This window comes from Montipora capricornis, chromosome 9 (assembly GCF_036669925.1).
Source record: "Montipora capricornis isolate CH-2021 chromosome 9, ASM3666992v2, whole genome shotgun sequence".
NCBI classification, from domain to species: Eukaryota; Metazoa; Cnidaria; class Anthozoa; order Scleractinia; family Acroporidae; genus Montipora; species Montipora capricornis.
This window is the reverse complement of record NC_090891.1, coordinates 210,001-217,500: the sequence shown is the minus strand read 5'-3', so window position 1 is coordinate 217,500 and position 7,500 is coordinate 210,001. Positions and strand designations below refer to the sequence as shown.

The 7,500-nt window shown below is 34.0% G+C and overlaps 1 pseudogene; it reads left to right on the top strand.

Moving 5' to 3' along the window:
• The first annotated feature begins 4,757 nt into the window (after positions 1 to 4,757).
• LOC138016339 (fibroblast growth factor receptor 1-like) overlaps positions 4,758 to 7,500 on the top strand; it is a 53,145-nt pseudogene continuing 50,402 nt past the window's right edge.

Below are 7,500 nucleotides of genomic sequence, written 5' to 3'. Positions count from 1 at the left end.
CGCCTGTATATGCTTCCAGTCCGCTGGGGGTAAATTGATCATTGTAAAGCGCCCTTGAGACGTTAGTGATAAGGGCGCTATATAAATGCACCACTTTACTTTTTCTTTTTAGTAATGGCGGGTCGTGAAATCCAAAACTTGCGCTCAAAGCAAACAGCCTTTGGATATAATTCGAAGCTCAAAATTTTGCCAGTCAAGTGTCAAGCAAACACGCTTTCGAAATCTGAAGGAAAAAGGAAGTCAATTTTTTGATCATAGTAGCACTTTAAATCGGAACTTTTTAAGTTGCATTCATTTTAAGCTTGAGCAACTTAAAACTATGTTAGATTTACTTTCCAAGCGTTTGGTTAGATTCGCCGAGAAAGCAGTCGTTTCAGTTTATAATAATTTATTTTTTCTACTTTTCATTCGCAGCTTTTAGTGTTGCGCATGCTGATTCTGTTATTGATGTTTGCCCATGTTCTGCTTAATAATAATAACAATAATAACAACAACAATAATAATAATAATAATAATAATAATAATAATAATAATAATAATAATGTCTTTATTCATTCGCTAAAATACATAACAAATGCTGCAATAAATGAGATATGATATGTACTATACATATATATAATAATATCTGAGAATTATATAATTAAATTGTATTTAAAATTTAATTCCTTAATAGCTCTGTATTCAATTTTGTCTGGCAGAAGGTGGCGCACGTAATTGATGAGAAGTAACTGCTTATTTTTCGTTTGCAATTTTATTGCCTTTAGCTACTTATTGGCACAATTGCCACTACTACTATTACTACTACTACTACTACTACTACTACTACTACTACTACTACTACTACTACTACTACTACTACTACTACTACTACTACTACTACTACTACTACTACTACTACTACTACTATTACTACTACTACTACTACTACTACTACTACTACTACTACTACTACTACTACTACTACTACTATTATTATTATTATTATTATTATTATTATTATTATTATTATTATTATTATTATTATTATTATTATTATTATTATTATTGCTTTGATGATCCATACGATGTTTTTAAAATTCATCTTTAATCAAGACATGTTTCGGATGAAACATCATCCATCGTCAGTGTACAATGAGAAAAAAACTAAAGTTGAGCAATAAATAGTGTAACAAAGTGAGATATAACATGAATAATTAAGGATTAAGGCGAGAACAGAACAACCACGAAACAAAACAGAAAAAAACAGACAAGCTAACAAAAGAAAATAATGAGTATGAAAGGGATAAATTAAGATGTTTGACTTGGGAATTTAAAGATGGCTGCTCCCAAAGGATATGCATGGCTTCTTTAATTTTCAATTGGAAACGTGTGGAAGCAGAGTTGAGGATTTTAAAACAGTCTTCTGAACAATGGGAGCGACAATTTTCAAAACCTCTCAAGTGCTTAAAGATATGGAAATGTTTGTCGGAGGCGAGATGTTCACGGATGCGAGTGGCGAAGTGTCTATTGGTTTCACCAATATAACAGGCATTACAGCCTGCACATGAAAACTTGTAAATAACTCGCGATCGTAAACCCGCAGGGATAGGATCCTTCGCCCCAAACCAACTCCTGATTTTAAACGGGGTGAACACCAACTTAATTTCCAGGTCGCTGCAAAATGTGTTGACTAATTTCTTAATTCTGCGTTGTGTTATGATGGAAAAGGGACCGATGTGCGGTAATTTAAAATACAAACAATTGTCCTTCCGATCAACACTCTGACAGGAATCGGAGGTAAAGGAATTGTTGAGAAATTTTCTAACAACATTCTCGATAACATTCTCGATAACGCTTCCCATATCTTTAAGCACTTGAGAGGTTTTGAAAATTGTCGCTTCCGGTGTTCAAAAGACTGTTTTAAAATCCTCGACTCTGCTTCCACACGTTTCCGATTAAAAATCAAAGAAGCCATGCATATCCTTTGGGAGCAGCCATCTTTAAATTCCCAAGTCAAAGATCTTAATTTATCCCTTTCATACTAATTAGTTTCTTTTCTTAGCTTAAATAGTCTGCCTTTTTCTGTCTTGTTTCGTGGTTGTTCTGTTCTCGCCTTAATCCTTAATTATTCATGTTATATCTCACTTTGTTACACTATTTATTGCTCAACTCTAGTTTTTTTTTCTCATTGTACAACTGACGATGGATGATGTTTCATCCGAAACATGTCTTGATTAAAGATGAATTTTAAAAACATCGTATGGATCATCAAGCGATATCTTACTTCGTGCTGCTACGAAGTTTCGGTATTATGATTATTATTATTATTATTATTATTATTATTATTATTATTATTATTATTATTATTATTATTATTATAGGACACAGATGTTTTTTATTATTATTAGAGGACACAGATTTCGTTTGAACTCTTAAGATCGGTACATGCATGCGTTAGAGGTTCGCGAACGCCGTCTCGTAGCAAGATAGAGCAATCATTAGACTGTAAAATAAATGTAGCTAGTGCGGATATTTGAGATACACGGTCTATATGTTTTTATACTCGGGGCGCTTTATGGACACTGGTTTAGCCGTCAGTAGTATAATTCGATTATATGATTTTAATATCTCTGCATCATGGAATTCGTAATTTTATAGAATTTTAAATTTTTTTTATTTTAAATCGTCATTATTATTATTATTATTATTATTGTTATTATTATTGTTATTATTATTATTATTATTGTTATTATTATTATTATTATTATTATTATTATTATTTTATACTTTTTTTTTCTGGACCTCGCACTAGAGCTTGTTCTGGTGTGTTGCAGGCGTCCTGGTGAAGTTTGCAAATAAATATAATCAAATAAATAAAATAAGCTTTGCGTTGCCGTTGTTGTTGTTGTTTTAACATTAATTGTCTAAACTAACGTTTCAAAAGCTCGGACAGCAGTTGATATCAGTTTTTTTAGCAGTTGAACAACGAGATCACGTCGTTCACACGGAAGCTTTGGGAGCATAGGTTGCGAACTAAGCAGATCATTTAGAAGATTTTGGTAAATTCCCAATATATTCTCATTTTAATCAGTGGCTCCTGTAGTTTACGTGTCCCCACAAAACCAGACTGTTGTTGAAGGAGAAACATCCAACATTAGCTGCAAGGCGAGTGGTGTACCACAACCAAAACTATCGTGGAATTTTGAAAATGGAGAGCTTCCTACGGATGCTGTCATTACAAATACTTCAAACCAGTCACTTCTTCTGTTACCAAAGACTGCAAAGAGTATGGAGGGATGGTACCAGTGTATAGCCAAAAACGAGGCTGGTGAAGAAAGTTCCAATTCTACTCTTCAAGTATTAGGTTTGCTTTTTTTGTGCTATGAGTTTTGTTTACGAGTTAGATCACGTGTCATGTGATTTTGAAAACAAAAAGGTTTGAATTGAATAGATTTACTTCCAAATAAAATCAAGAGAGTATGAATCATACTCTCTTGATAAAATAGATTACAGTTCAAAAGGCAGCCAGGTGGATTTCCCGCTACTCCGACTTAAAAGGAATGCAGCTTATTGAAATTAGGATTTACGACAAGACTTTTTGCAATACTACCCAATGCCTTCTTCAGGGGTGATCTAAAGCTGTTAGGTGAATCCTTTTATACGCGCCCTTGTTAGCACACATTAAACACAGACTTGGTGAAAAGATTGTAGGCTTTTGAAATGTGGTGTTCGAGAAGAATGATCAACATTAGCTGGAAAAAGAAGCTTGCCAATGTGAGAGTGTTGCAAACGGCTGGTAAAAATCGCACATTGTTGTACACGAATTAAAGAAGGAAAAGATAATATTTTGGACATGTCATGAGGCACGATGAGTTACTAAGTGTAATAATGGAAGGAAAAGTTGAAAGAACGAAAGCAAGAGGACGACAGAGAAAAATGTATTTAGATGATATTTGCACACAGACCAATCAGGAAAAGAAAAATGTTACTATTAGGAAGTATAAGGCTGGAGAAAGTGTCACATGACCTCCTACCTCCCCAGGAGATGGAACTTTACATGACACGAGTAGCGCTATTTCTTATTAATGAGGTGTAAACAGGTAACAGGTACGCTGTGTGTACGAGTCCTTGCAATGACTGCAAACACGAGTATAATATCGGATAAACCAAACGTTACTTTGGCGTGCGTTTAAAAGAGCACGAATGAGCAGCATTCATTTGCATAAAAATAGTGAAGCTTTGTCGTAACATGCTTGCCAGACTAACCATGAAATTGGGTGAAATATATAATTCAAACGTTATCACCACCATCTGGCGTTACCATCAACGCCTTTCATTGGAATCTTGGCACATTTATTCCACCCACGCTCCTCCAAGACGTGATAATGGCGTTCTTTTACCTTTCACCTATTTACACGTTATTGATAAGAGATGACGCTAATTAATGAGTGTTTGAAAGGAGTATTATAAAATCTTTTGATCACCCATAGAGAAGACACTAGGCAGAAGTATCGAAACGTGGTCTTCAATTGTAATTTTTAAAAGTGCATTCATTTTAAGCTGAGTGGAGCAGCATGAAACTATGTTACATTTACTTTCCCAGCGATTGGTAACCAAAATTATCTTTATATTGTAGTCGAAATTTTCCTTTTATTAACACTGATTTCATTTTATTTGAGCAATGGGCTGGATTTTGTGAGGATTTTTATCTCACCGAATTGCGCCATTTTAATCTCAGAACTTCCCAGTGCTGAGATATCTCCAACCCATATCCCACAATGCTGGAAGGGGATAAACTGGTATTGACTTGCAAAACGAATGAAGTTACATCGCAAATCAAGTGGGAAAAGAATAACGTTTTGAAGATTCCAAGGGCCAACATCACTGAAAACGGTGACAGCAGCATACTCGTTACTGAAAAAGTTGAAGTTTCTGACAGTGGTGAATACTCATGCAAAGCACTGAACAAGGCAGGCTCTGCGTCCTCTTCTGTTAATATCGAAATAAGAGGTAAAATTGTCGCCGATGCAGAATTGTGTAGTTGGGGAATATAACAATTAGTTTTAATTAATTAATTTATTAAGGTGACTATTAAAAAAGCTCTTCTTAATCGCTCTGTATTCAATTTTGTCTGGCAGAAGGTGGCGCACGTAATTGATGAGAAGTAACTGTTTTTTTTTTCGTTGCTATTTTATTGCGTTTAGCTACTTATTGTCACAATTGCCACTACTACTACTACTACTATTATTATTATCATTATTATTATTATTATTATTATTATTATTATTAATATTATTATTATTATTATTATTATTATTATTATTGTTATTATTATTGTTATTATTATTATTGTTATTATTGTTATTATTTTATACATTTTTTTTTCTGGACCTCGCACTAGAGTTTGTTCTCGTGTGTTCCAGGCCTCCTGGCGAAGTTTGTAAATAAATAGATCAATCAATCAATCAGATAAGTAAATTATGCTTTTGCGTTGCCGTTGTTGTTGTTGTTTTAACATTTATTGTCTAAACTAACGTTTTAAAAGCTCGGACAGCACTCTCCTTAAATCGCTCTGTATTCAATTTTGGTCTGGCAGAAGGTGGCGCACATAATTGATGAGAAGTAACTGCTTATTTTTCGTTTGCTATTTTATTGCCTTTAGCTACTTATTGTCACAATTGCCACTACTACTACTACTACTACTACTACTACTACTACTACTACTACTATTATTATTATTATTATTATTATTATTATTATTATTATTATTATTATCATTATTATTGCTTTGATGATCCATACGATGTTTTTAAAATTCATCTTTAATCAAGACATGTTTCGGATGAAACATCATCCATCGTCAGTGTACAATGAGAAAAAAAACTAAAGTTAAGCAATAAATACTGTAACAAAGTGAGATATAACATGAACAATTAAGCATTAAGGCGAGAACAGAACAACCACAAAACAAAACAGAAAAAAACAGACTATTTAAGCTAACAAAAGAAAAAAATAGTATAAAAGGGATAAATTAAGATGTTTGACTTTGGAATTTTAAGATGGCTGCTCTCAAAGAATATGCATGGCTTCTTAAATTTTCAATTGGAAACGTGTGGAAGCAGAGTCGAGGATTTTAAAACAGTCTTCTGAACACCGGGAGCGACAATTTTCAAAACCTCTCAAGTTTAAAGATATGGGAATGTTTGTCGGAGGCGAAATGTTCACGGATGCGAGTGGCGAAGTGTCTGTTGGTTTCAACAACATAACAGGCATGACAGCCTGCACTTGAAAACTTGTAAGTGATTAGCGAGCGTAAACCCGCAGGGATAGGATCGTTCGCGCCAATCCAACGCCGGATTTTAAACGGGGTGAACACCAACTTAATTTCCAGGTCGCTGCAAAATGTGTTGACTAATTTCTTAATTCTGCGTTGTGTTATGATGGAAAAGGGACCGATGTGCGGTAATTTAAAATACAAACAATTGTCCTTCCGATCAACACTCTGACAGGAATCGGAGGTAAAGGAATTGTTGAGAAATTTTCTAACAACATTCTCGATAACATTCTCGATAACGCTTCCCATATCTTTAAGCACTTGAGAGGTTTTGAAAATTGTCGCTTCCGGTGTTCAAAAGACTGTTTTAAAATCCTCGACTCTGCTTCGACACGTTTCCAATTGAAAATTAAAGAAGCCATGCATATCCTTTGGGAGCAGCCATCTTTAAATTCCCAAGTCAAAGATCTTAATTTATCCCTTTGATACTAATTAGTTGCTTTTCTTAGCTTAAATAGTCTGGTTTTTTCTGTTTTGTTTCGTGGTTGTTCTGTTCTCGCCTTAATCCTTAATTATTCATGTTATATCTCACTTTGTTACACTATTTATTGCTCAACTCTAGTTTTTTTTTCTCATTGTACACTAACGATGGATGATGTTTCATCCGAAATATGTCTTCATTAAAGATCAATTTTAAAAACATCGTATGGATCATCGAAGCGATGTCTTACTTCGTGCTGCTACGAAGTTTCGGTATTATCATCATCATCATCATCATCATAATCATTATTATTATTATTATTATTATTATTATTATTATTATTATTATTATTATCATTATTATTATTATACTTTTTTTTTTCTGGACCTCGCACTAGAGCTCGTTCTTGTGTGTTCCAGGCCTTCTGGTAAAGATTGTAAATAAATATAAGCAAATAAATAAAATAAGCTTTGCCTTGCCGTTGTTGTTGTTGTTGTTTTAACATTTATTGTCTAAACTAACGTTTTGAAAGCTCGGACAACATGTGATATCAGTTTTTTTAGCAGTTGAACAACGAGATCATGTCGTTCACACGGAAGCTTTGGGAGCATATGTAGCGAACTAAGCAGATGATTTCGAAGATTTTCGTAATTTCCCAATATATTCTCATTTTAATCAGTGGCTCCTGTAGTTTACGTGTCCCCACAAAGCCAGACTGTCGTTGAAGGAGAAACATCCAACATTAGCTGCAAGGCGAGTGGTGTAC